Below are 13125 nucleotides of genomic sequence, written 5' to 3'. Positions count from 1 at the left end.
GGCACTATATTTTTTGACTTGGCTTGGGTCACGCCATGTACACGCGCTTTGAAATAGTTCACAAAAATGACTTGAGATTCTTCCGCCGTCGACACGTGTGGCTGACGTCACGTACCCCAGAGCGTGGGACCGAAGGTAATCACCCCCTCGTCACGTGTCAAATCCATGCTATCAAGAATCCAACTTTTAGTTTAATTGTTAATTTATGCATAATGTTCTTAGGGCACAAAGGTCATGGGTTCAATAGTTTTAGTTAGATTTGTGTCGTTTTGTTTACTTTACAAGAAGTTGAAGGACAAATACCAGTGGAGTCAAGACGTAACGGAACTTTGGCTGGCTCCGCCTTGCTATATAGCAGGGGTGGCCACTAACCTTAATCTGGGGAGCCGCAAATTTAGGAGCAAATTTAGGAGACAAAACTGGGAGCATGTTTAGAAAATGGTTTATAAAATGAAGAGACGTTTTTCGTTTTATAACAAATGAAGGAACTTTTATTTTCTACACTACACAGAACATTATTGTTCAGGTACACATCAAGGAATGAAAATTTACTTTTGAGAAGTGCTTTTTTGAGTGTTCATTTTTGCTGTTAGTTTTGTTGAAATCTGGCTGATAACTGGTAAGCCCAGTTCGCACAAGTTACTTAAGATCGATATTTAGATTTAATGAATTTAAGCGTTGAGTACACTGATTCGCGCACACATGTAGTCCCAAAGATTGAGATAAGTCTCTTAGCACACTCTTTTGTTAGTGGGTATTTTTCTTCTGGAGCATTCTTCAAAAGTCTATGGTAGAAACGCCACTTCGTTTGAGTCCTTTTAGTCCAGTCCTTCGTCCTCTTGCATTTCTAGTAGCTCCAACTCTACAGCTGCTGTATCCTTTTTTATTGGTGATGAAACAGGACAGCCATCGCCCACAACAGAAAAAGGGTTTTCCAGGAATGAAAATGAAGGTTTATGTGATCTCAAATCATTAAATAACGTTAAGCCGCACATCGCTGCTACTGACTGCCGCCGGCCGCGAGATGATGTTAGTTTTCATTAATTATATAAATTAACTTTACTCTAAGCTTGGTGTCAAGAGCCGCACGAGACTGACTCAAGAGCCGCATGCGGCTCGCGAGCCACGTTGTGGCCAGCACTGCTATATAGCCTAGACAACCGTGTGGAGCAGGACCTCTCAAACGTCCAAAATCTCACGCGTGCAAACTGTGGCGCAGAGGTCCTGTGCACAGTGCATCGGTCCCACTCGGCTCAGCTCGGACCAGCGTGTCGTCTCGAGGCGACTCGGCTAAGCTCGGCTCAACTCGGCTCGGATTTGGAACGCTATGGAGCGAGTGAGGAAGAGGGAGACAGGCGGAGCGAGCGAGACAGGCTTGGGGAAAGAGAGAGACAGCGCTATTGCTCAAAATCGAGGAGTGGGGATCTGCACTCTGGTCAACCAAGCGAAATCGTCTTTTGCACCGTGCATCGCGCAATGCACCGGTGCATGCACCTTGAGAGGCCCTGGTGTGGAGTATTGCCTGTCCCAGGGGAAAGGGAAAGGTCGTGCCTGAAGTGTTTTTCAATATCCAGTGACTGGTATATTTCGAATTCAATCCTGACGGTGGAACTGTCGCTTGGCGTCTTCGTGATGGAGTGCGGGGAGAGTGGCCTTTTTCTGTGGCAAGGACAGAATTTGGTGCTCCGTCACGACAACGCTCCATTACAACAGTCGCTCCAGGCGAGCGAATTCCTAGCAGAGCATGACATGCCTCTCCTTCCTCATCCTCCGTATTCTCTAGCGCAGATATCGTCTGCTAAGAGCGAAATACCTTAGGAGTGAGTCTTCTCGGCGTTCTGCAGAAGCGGGAGCAGTTCAGTGAGGAACGGAGACTAAGTTCATGGCGTCATACGTACCAATGCTCAGTGGTTAGAGATTTAGAGTTGCTTTACGTCGCACCGATACAGATAGGTCTTATGGTGACGATGGGGTAGGAAAGCGGTGGTAAGGAAGCGCTCGTGGCCTTAACACTCCGTTACCCGCAGGGCGGGGATTCCCCGCTGTTTAAACTTTCTCGTGAATTTTGATTTTTAATGAGATACGTGAAGGGTTGTTCTTCAGGACATCATCCGCGCACATCGTCCGCGCACAGTGGAGTCACTGTTAGTCACTGCCGGACCGTGTGACTATTGTAAGTTATATTCTTGATTTTCGTTGGTGTTGCTCTTGTTATACCGTCATCTATTACCCATCGTTCTTTTTTATATTCCTTTTTAGGAATGGTACGCTTTAGAGCATATTATGTATTTTGAAAAGGAAGAACAACGCATCAGGGACATGCTAGCTGGGTTAGATGGCGATGAAGATGGACCGATTGTGTTACATCCAACATTTGGAGCAGAAAATTCTGAAGTCAGTGATGTAGATGAAGAGGAACTGAGAAACAATATAGCACAGGGCAGCGACTCGGAGAAGAGCCTTTGTAGTGATGACGAAAATTCTAACTTGGCTGACGGTCCCACATACTTGGGGAAAGATAATATCAGTCCATGGAGTTATGTACCGATGAAAGGCAAAGATCGAATCAGGCAGTGTAACATTGTTACAAAATTACCAGGGCCAATTCGAGGGGCGCGGAATGTGAAAAGTGTGTTAGAATGTTTAAAATTGTTTTTTTCCAGATAATATGGTGAACAAGATAGTAGAGTATACTAATATCAAAATAAGATCTGTTTAGCGATCCTACGTTCGGGAAAGAGAAGCAAAGGAGACGGATTTCGCTGTAATGGCGGCCTTCCTAGGTCTTCTCTATCTTTCAGGAGATTCACAATCACCCGCCACAACCTACAGGATTTATGGAGGAAAGATGGACTTGAAATTGAATTATTTCGTTTAGTTATGGGAGTAAAGCGATTCAGATTCTTACTGCAAATGATTCGCTTTGATGATACGTCCGATCGTAACAGGCCGCAGAGGAAAGAAGTTGACAAACGATTCTGTGTGAGAGAAGTGTTCGAAGACTTTGTGCATAACTGTAAATCTAACTATAGCGACAGTGCTTTTATGACTGTAGATGAGATGTTACCAAATTTCAGAGGCCGTTGCAGCTTTCGGTTGTTCATGCCAAACAAACCGGGAAAATACGGCATAAAAATTTGGGCTTGCTCTGATGTAAAGATATTTTATACCTCTAACATGGAAATTTTCGTGAGAAACCAGCCTCCAGGTCCATTCCATGTCATCAACTCAACCACAGCTGTGGTGCACCGGATGGTCGAACACTTGGAAAATACTGGACATAACGTGACCTGTGACAACATTTTTTTACATCGGTTCCACTGGCAGAGAGCCTCTTGCAATAAAACCTCACACTGTTAGGGACAATACGTAAAAACAAGGAGATTCCGGAATTTTTTACCGTGAAAAACAAAGACAGGAAATTTCCCAGCCCCATATTCGGGTTTTCTAGTTCAACTACCCTTGTCTCATACAAACCTAAAAGGGACAAAGAAGTTGTACTAATCTCGACTATGCACGATGATGACAGCATAGATGAAACTAGTGGTGATGCTGAAAAACCACAGATGGTCACTTGACATACCAGCACAAAAATTGGAGTAGATACGAGTGACACTTTACAGAAAAATATTTTGTTGCCAGAGTGGCAACCAGATGGCCTCTAACCATTTTTTCTTCATGTTGAATGTAGGAGGTGTAAATGCATTCGTGATTTCCGGGCACAATACATAAGGCAAAGACTCAAGGAAAGACTTTTTATACAGTCTGGGAAAGGCACTGGTGTCTGTCCATTGCAAGCGCAGACTGTATGAATCAAATATTTCAAATACGATGAAGACCAGAATATGTGACATATTTTCTTTCCCAAGGAAACGAGCTCTGAATGAGCCTGAGACAGACCAGCAGACACTGCAGGATGTGAGATGTCACTATTGTCCTTCAAAAAAAGAACCGGAAGACTAAAACTGGATGCCGATCTGCAGGGAACACACCACAACAACAACCTGCAAACAATGCATTGAACCCGGGATGGATGATGATGACTAAATGCAGCTGAGACCATAGCGTGTGTTGCTAGTTTTATAAAGTATGAAACAAACTGTTAGTGGTCTCAACGAATATGAGAATAAATTACAGTGTACATTTTTTTAGTTCTTTTAGCTTTGTGTATTTTACTTTTACTAACTTAGTTTTACTATTTTTTACTATTTTTACTATTTTACTTGTTCTTTATTGATGTGAATTTTACTATAGTGTTTATTACACATTAAAAAACTTGAAAAATAGAAAGGTGTTGTAAAATGAACTCTGCAGGGAATCCCCGCCTATGCTTGTAAGGACGTATAAAATATCAGGAATATGAGTGATAGAATATTATTTCTTATTCTCGTTTATTTTAATTCAGGCCATAACAAAAATTAAATAACTTTAAGGAAGATTTTTAGGCCCTTTCTCCTTCAATAGAACAAAAGAGACACAATTTATTTACTTATGTGTGCATGATAAGGGAATCCCCGCCACGCGTGTAACCGCTATACACTTATTACGCTTGTAACGGAGTGTTAATTAAGGTACATCCCCAGCATTTGCCTGGTGTTAAAATGGGAAACCATGGAAAAACACATTAACGGCTACCGACAGTGGAGCTCGAACGCAAATCTCCCGAGTGCAAACTCACTGCTGCGCGCCCCCTAACCGCACGGCCAACTCGCTCGGTCACCATGGAAGAAGGTTGAAATATATGTTCTTTTGATATTAAATAAACAAATTAAAAATTTGTATTTTCTTGAAATAAATGACAAATGTTCCAAAATCATAGTCTGTAAACGATAGAGAAAATATTATATAATGCTATATTTCTCCTGTATCTGTGAATAATGTTCTTGCCGCGTTATATTCTTTAATCTGTATCATATTCGTCTCGCATAATAATAATAATAATAATAATAATAATAATAATAATAATAATAATAACCTGTACAAACTGATTCATATGATAGCATCACCCCACTCCGTGCATGAAACCTGTCTGCTACTCCATCCTACCGACTGCCGCTAACGGAGCAAATAGTGCCTCCTCCCTACAGCACGAGTTGATAACTTATGCTCCAGTGGATTACTGCCTCTTTACGAAAGTCAATACCCAGCTCGAGGGGCGGAGGTGCTCCTTGGCTGAAGAGGTGATGACGCGAGCCCTGAGGGAAGTCACCAAAGGTGGACTGCAGGACTACTTAGAAAAGCGGCGCGGACGTTGATAGAAGTGTGTCACTGCACAAGGGGCTTACTTTGAAGGTAGTGTTGTGCAAATAAGTTTCATGCCCTCCGTAATAAAAGTTTCTAGACAAGTTCGATTACTTTTTTTGTTACTCTACTGTTATTACGTGTGTTTAACTCGAGAGGTAAGTAAGATTTCTTTGTGATTTTGGTTCAGTGGCTTTTGTTGTCCAATCTGCGAATTTAAATTATCGGTTCAGTAATTCGTGTACAAGTGATAAATAGGGCTCGGAAGTTAAAGACCTAAAAATTGCCTAAAAATAACCTATAAAAATACCCAAATATGTACAAAAATCAGGGCATAAAACTGGCAAAAACGACGTAAAAATGCGATCCAAATTCAAATAATTTTAGGTTTAATTACATATTTAAAGAAGGAATATGTTTGTCCAACTCTTGTACCGTTTCTCTACGGGTTCGGGTATGATGTTAGATGAACCTGTCGTGGCGGGTTTTTATGACCGGATGCCCTTCCTCACGTCAACCTCATTAGAGGAGTTAATGAGATGAAATGTATGACGTGGTTTGTGGTAGTAGGAAGGGAGAGGGTGAAATACGGTGCCGGCATATAGCCTACTCCTGTAGAATAGCACCAAGGGGTCTGCTCAATGCTTAACGTCTCCCTCGGACGGACGAATCACCATCAACAGCGTCATATACCCTCACTCCATATGAGCACTGCGGAGAGGTTTGGAATTTAATCCAGGCTTTTGGCACGCTATCTAGTAATTGGAAATTGTATACCACCACCTCTCCTACCCCGCCGGCCAACATTCTGATGGTGAAATTTTTTTCGACCAACGGGACTCGAACCGGATAACCACTGTGTCAGACCGTTTAGATTTCAACGCCTTAACGATTATGGCCACCACGAGGGAATATAATGTTTAAAAATGCAAAATTCTGGTAGTATGCAACATACAGTGCAAAAATATACGAGTGAAATACTTCTTTCAGGTCCGACTCATTGGCTGAATGGTCAGCGCACTGGCCTTCGGTTCAGAGGGTCCCGGATTCGATTCCCGGCCTGGTCGGGGATTTTTAATCTTAATTGGTTAATTAATTCCAATGGCTCGGGGGCTGGGCGTGTGTGGCGTATTCAGCATTAGGAATCATCCTAGCTAGGGCCCTCATCTTCACAGACATGCAGGTTGCCTACCTGGCCGTCTACGAGAAAAAGACCCGCAGCAGGCCTCTCCGGAGGCCATACGCCATTATTATTACTTCTTTCAGACAGTATATATTTTAAGATTAACATAATTTAAAAAAAAGGAATTCCGTGCTTGTTAAGTAAAGTACTTGCAGAATTTAGAATGAAATAGTTTTTCCACCTAGAATGAGTTCAGCAAACCCTCAATGGATATCATGTACAAAGAAATTGAAATTAGTATAACTGGAATGATATTTGGCTTAACCACAATAGGGTTACAGAAATTGAAATTCCTAAACCTTACATTACTTGGCTTCTCAGTACATCACAATAGTCATCTCCAGGTTCTTAGGTATAAAGGATCGTCAGTTTTCAGACAGCACGTTGCGAAACATCGAGAAACTTCTCTCCACATCAACGGATGTTAAGGGTTCGTATACTGGAAGCAAGTGAGATCTACCTCTTCAAAAACACACCCACACTAAATGTTCTCCTTGCAGTATTTCATTTACCTTGCACATAATTTGATACTCGTGGGTTTTTCAAGCACTAGTTTCATTGTTTCATTTTATTTTATTTCGTTTTTATTTCCTCTCTTTTTTTTTTGCAAGTTGCTTTACGTCGCACCGACACAGATAGGTCTTATGGCGACGATGGGATAGGAAAGGTACAGCCCCAGCATTTGCCTGGTGTGAGAATGGTAAACCACAGAAAACCATCTTCAGGGCTGCCGACAGTGGGGTTCGAACCTACTATCTCCCGAATACTGGATACTGGCCGCACTTAAGCGGCTGCAGCTATCGAGCTCGGTCCTCTCTTTTTAGATATAGTCTAAATACTGTATACGTATTTACTAGAGAGAAGATGTTTAAGAGGTGACAGATGAATTAATGGTGATTCGAATTGAGAAAGGGCAGTAAAAAATGTAGAAGGTGAAGTTGCAAAAAAGGCTACTAAAGGACCAATAATACAAAAACCGCCGAAAGAGGAGAAATGAAACCCACCCACCATTTTCTGTCCTACAATGATCCAGAATGAACATAAATTATTATGGGCCTCATCTTCGGACAATCGAGAAAAAACCTCAACTTCCGAGCCCTAGTGATTATTAATTGCGTATGACTTTCGGTGAAGCCTGGTTCAGGTCCTTCATGCTTGCATCCATGGGCGACCTGCGCGTCTGTGAGAAGAAGGCCCTACCTAGGATGAAATCTAATGTTAAGTACTGGACAAATATACAGTCCCCGAGCCAAAGCTAAATCGAAGTTACAATTCTGACCCGACCGCAAATTAAACCCAGAACCCCTTGGGCCAAAGGATAGCACACTAACCATTTAGCTATGGAGCAGAAGAGTAATCTGTGTGATGTAGGGACACAATACATTAAGGATATCAAATGCTAGACACTGAGATCAGAGTATCTTAAACGTGAAGCTTCTACGGTGTACTGACGACGGCAAACTGTACGGAAGTTAGAGAAAACAACAACACGGTTTAACACGGAAGAAGAACTGAATAAGATCAGAGAAATGTAATACGAAAACACACAATATAAACCACTGAATTGTAGTCCAAATACTGAACTCCAGTCGGTCCTACTTAGTATGACAATATTGATAACTTATGAAATGAACTTCACACTACATATTAGCGGAAAGGTAGCTTTAGAAGTACAGGGTGGGCAAAATAAAACTCGTCCGAAAAATATCTATAATAAGACTGACGCGGAATTGTCTCTTCTTAATGAACATCACAGGAGATGCTAGAAATAGCCTCATCTGATGAAATGAAAAACTGAATATCCAAAAGTCCTAACTCCATTTAACTCAGAAACCACCGGCAGAGCTCAACGCGTGAAGGTTCGTCCGGACGCTTTAACGCATGTACAATAGTACATTTGTAAGGATACAGATGCAGATCTTTTTTGATAATGTCTTGACACAACGATCTCTTCATTCCCACTAGAACATATAAACTGCGTTGAGATTTCGTCGGACTTCGTTCCATGCTTTCCTTTACTCGAGCAATGTTTTCTGGGGTTCGAAATCTTTTAGGATAGTTACAGATTTTATTCGCTACAGAGCCCGTTCCACGCCATTTTTCCACCAAGATTTGCATTGCACACTTTGCTGGAGGTTTTGCAAAAACACTTCCAGTCTTAAACTCTTGCGCAAGAAGTTCCGCGCAGGATTTCCACGAATCGTGTTTCGTATAACACTCGACAATGAACACGCGGTGTTTCATCGTGAGCACCATTTTATGTTATATTCAACTGGTCACTAAACACGTCTAATTCTCTCACTCACACGTTATGACACAGAGACGCACTCGGGAGATGCGGGAGATGCGGGAGACGTGCACGCGCATACATGTGACAGCAACAGATTTGTGCATCGAAATCACGGTTTCCAGCATTTCCTGTGATAGACAGTTCTCCTGTACGTTAACAAGGGCCAATTCTGCGCTAGTCGTATAAATGTTTTCCGGGCCAGGTAGAAATGTTTCAATATATGCATGTCAAATGAGGGGTAAGTTTAACTCAGTAATCTTAAAAACGAATAATTATTTTAAAAGGTTTCTAAACAAGAAATACGGCATCTTAATAAGAAAACGCTCCCCTTTGTTGATTAGTGGTAAATTTTTGGGCCCTGGATCCCAAGATCGCACGTTCAGACCTTTTAGAGTCCGCATATTTGAAGAACTGAAGGAAGTCCATTTTGTACTCCATGCCTTATGGTGTGCACATGTCAATGATTTCTGATGATGATGATGATGATGATGTTATTTGCTTTACGTCCCACTAACTTCTTTTGCGGTTTTTTGACGAATTTCGTCCCGCAGGAGTTCTTTTACGTGCCAGTAAATATACTGACACGAGACTGACGTAATTGAGCACCTTCAAATACCACCGGACTGAGCCAGGATCGAACCTGCCAAGTGGGGGTCAGAAGGCCAGCGCCTCAATGATTTCTAGTGACACTTTCAGGGTTTTTCCCACAAAATTAATTAAAGATCAGCTATAGATCGTCCAACAGAAGCGTTTCTCGGTCATGTAGTAGAGTAACAATAAATATCAAAATTAACACTCAGACAGCTTAAACGGATTGAAATAAAACTGATTGCACACGGTAGTTGAGGTTTGACGGTTATTAGGTCTTACGGCGATGATTGAATAGGGCTAGGAAGAAAGCTACCGTGGCCTTGATTAAGATCATAATTTGAGTGGATGAACATGGGAAAACACGGAAATTCATTTTCAGGCTTCCGATAGTGAGGTTCCAACCCACCATCTTCCGATTGCTAACTTATAGCCATATGACCAGAACTGTTCGGTGCAGCCATCCCGATCGATTTTTTTATTTTTTTATTTTTTACAATTTGCTTTGTCGCACCGACACTAAGGTTATGACTTTTTTATTTTTTGCTCAAAAGTAATGAAAAAGGCCCCAATTTCCTTTAGATTTTTAATAAGTTACCCCAAAACGAAATTTGTAAAACCGTAGTTCAGTCACATGTACAAGATACATCCCTGTTATTTTCCTGAGCCCTGTCAAATTTTCTTCACACACCTCGAACTATTTGGAACTTTACAAGAGTATTCTGGATGTTCGTAAAACTCTCTGAAGCCTCCTAGGACAGTATTGAACATTCTATAATTTAATAGAAATGTCCATAAATTTATAGAATAATCACTAATTTTAAAACTATATAACTATACTAGCAGTTACCCATGGCTTCGCTCGCGGGGATTTCGTAAAATAATAAAAGTAATCGTTCCTCGGTACTGTACTAAGACATTACCTGAAAATCCCTAAAATATAAACATTCATCGACAAACTGAGTTTCATTTACCCCGGAAACTCTTTTTAAACCACGTTTGTGTTATTGCCTTTGGGGCTAAGATGACCATGCAACGTAGAACGGTACATATGAGAAACAGTCTTCTCTCAAATAGAAAAAAAAGTTTATTTTTAAAGCAGATTCCAAATATCTATCTCCACGTCGTAACATTTTCAGTTTTTGAGATAGGCTATAAGATTCCAAATACTAATTTTCGCGTCTGTAACTTCATAAGTGTGTGAGATATAAGTATCCTCATTAAAAAATATTCAGTTCTTTTTTCACTTCTTTTCACCCCCCGTTAAATGCCTTTTCCAAAAACAAAATGTACGTGTTCCTGTATTTTTAAAGGACTTTCCAAATACCAAGTTTCATGTCTGTAACATGTTAAGTTTTTGACATATACTGTAGAAATACAGGTACTCATTTACGAATTTCACCCACTTTTTCAATTCTTTTCAACCCCTTATGTGGATTTTCTGAAAAAAAAAGGACTTGTTTCTTTATTTTTAAAGGAGATTCAAAATACAGTACCAAATTTCACGTCTGTAACATCTTCAGTTTTTGAGATATAAGTATCCTCATAAAATGAATTCAACTTTTTTCCACCCTTTCTCCCTTTAAGTTGACATTCCGAAAACAAAAAGAATGTGTTTCTTTATTTTTAAAGGGAATTCAAAATACCAACATATAAGTATCCTCTTAAACAGAATTCAACTCCTTCTTTACTTATTTCCACCCCTCCTCCCCCCAAGTCGATTTTCCGAAAACAAAAAGTACGTGTTTATTTTTAAAGGAGATTCCGAACACTAATTTTCACGTCTGTAACCATTAGTTTTTGAGATATTAGTATCCACATAAAAATAATTCAATTTTTTCACTTCCTTTCACCCTCCATACTTAAGTGAATTTTTACAAAAAATACGTTTTTATTTATAAAGGAGCTTCTAAATACCCATTATCACGACTGTAACATCTTCAGTTTTCGAGATATGTGTCCTCATAAAAAGAATTTAATTCCTTTTCACCCCCTCGCCATAAAGTTTATTTTCCCCCTAAAACTCACGTTTATTTTAAAGGATATTCCAAATACCAATTTTCACGTCTGTATCAACTTTAGTTTTCATAAGATATAAGTGCCCCATACAAATAATTCAATCAATTTTTCAATTCTTTCACCCCCCTTCATTGGATTTTCCGAAATCAACGGAGTGTGTGTTACTTTACTTTTAAAGGAGATTCCAAACACCAATTTTCATGTCTGCAACATCTATAGTTTTTGAGATATAAGTAGACTCATACAAATAATTTAACTAATTTTTTCAATTTTTTCACCCCCGCCTAAGTGGATTTTCCGAAAACAAAAAATATGCATTTCTTTATGAGATTCCAATCACTAATTTTTACGTCTGTAACGTCTTCAGTTTTTGAGATATCGGTATCCTAATACAAAGAATTCAACCCACTTTTCAGTCCTTTCTACCCGCCCCTCCCCTTCTCCCCAAGTGGTTTTTCCGAAAACAAAAAATACGCGTTTCTTATTTTTGAAGGATTAAGAGTACCAATTTTCACTTCTGTAACATGTTAAGTTTTTGAGATATACTGTAGATATGCTCATTCTAAAAATTCATCCCTTTTTTGTTCCCCTTAAGTGGATTTTCCGAAAAAATTATGTACGTCTCTTTATTTTTACAGGAGATTCCAAGTACCAGTTTTCAAGTCTGTAAGATCTTAAGTGTATGTTATATATTGTAGGCCTAGATATATATTTTTTAATTTCACCCCGTTTGTCAGTCCCGTTTAACCCCTATTCATTGGATCTTTCTAAAACAAAAAATTCGTGTTTCTTTATTTTTAAAGGAGATTCCAAATACCAATTTTCATGTCTGTAACGTCTTTAGTTTTCGAGATATAAGTATCCTCATAAAATTTATTCAACCAATTTTCTCCCCTTTTTCACCCCAGCCCCCCTTAATGGGCTTTTGCGAAATCAAAGAAATACGTATTTCCTCATTTTTAAAGGAGATTCCAAGTACCAAGCTTTACGTCTGTAAACTTTTAAGTTTTGGAGATATAGATACACTCATTTTAAAAATTCAGCCCCCTTTTTACCCCCTTAGCGACGGAATATCCAAAAATCGTCCCTTAGTGAGCATCTGCATTGTAATATGAATGTATTCCGAAAACTTTCATTCCTTTATGTCCAGTAGTTTTGGATCGGCGATGATGAATCTGTCAGTCAGGAGAAGTTATTATATATATATATATATATAAGCTTGTGCTTCTCTGAATAAATGTGCAATGTAGCAAATCCCTTGAATAACTGAAGAAGTCATTTTATTACCTAACTTACGTAATGTGAGATGGAATTTCCGAGATCTTTTGTCTTATATTCTTTTAGCAGAAAGAAGAACCTCACTGTTCAAATTCGGTAGATTTATCTCTTACAGTTTGGCAGATCATTGATTTACTGACTAAATGTACAATGCTGATTATTACCAGAAGCTATGCCGCACCTTGCAGGGCCAAGAAGAAGCATTAAATAGTGTGAAAATATTTGGAATCAAGAACCTTCAAGACTGGAAATTTCCAGATCAAATCAGTGTGCAAAACGGGCAGTCAAGTGTCTTCAAGACCTTTATGACATCTGTAAAAAGGATGATAAGCTAGAGTTTAGATTAATTTTGTCTAAAAATTGATTTTACATTATGCTAGCATTATGCTAAATACTCATTTTTAGCCATTACAGCTGAATACAACTATTGTCACTTGTAGAATCGATATGTAAGATTGTGATTTTGTGATTATGTCTAATTTTGTGTGTTTTTCTAGTGTATAATAATACATTGTTAATTGCTTCA

Source organism: Anabrus simplex, chromosome 1 (genome assembly GCF_040414725.1).
Source record: "Anabrus simplex isolate iqAnaSimp1 chromosome 1, ASM4041472v1, whole genome shotgun sequence".
Classification (NCBI taxonomy): domain Eukaryota; kingdom Metazoa; phylum Arthropoda; class Insecta; order Orthoptera; family Tettigoniidae; genus Anabrus; species Anabrus simplex.
This window is presented reverse-complemented; position numbering follows the sequence as displayed.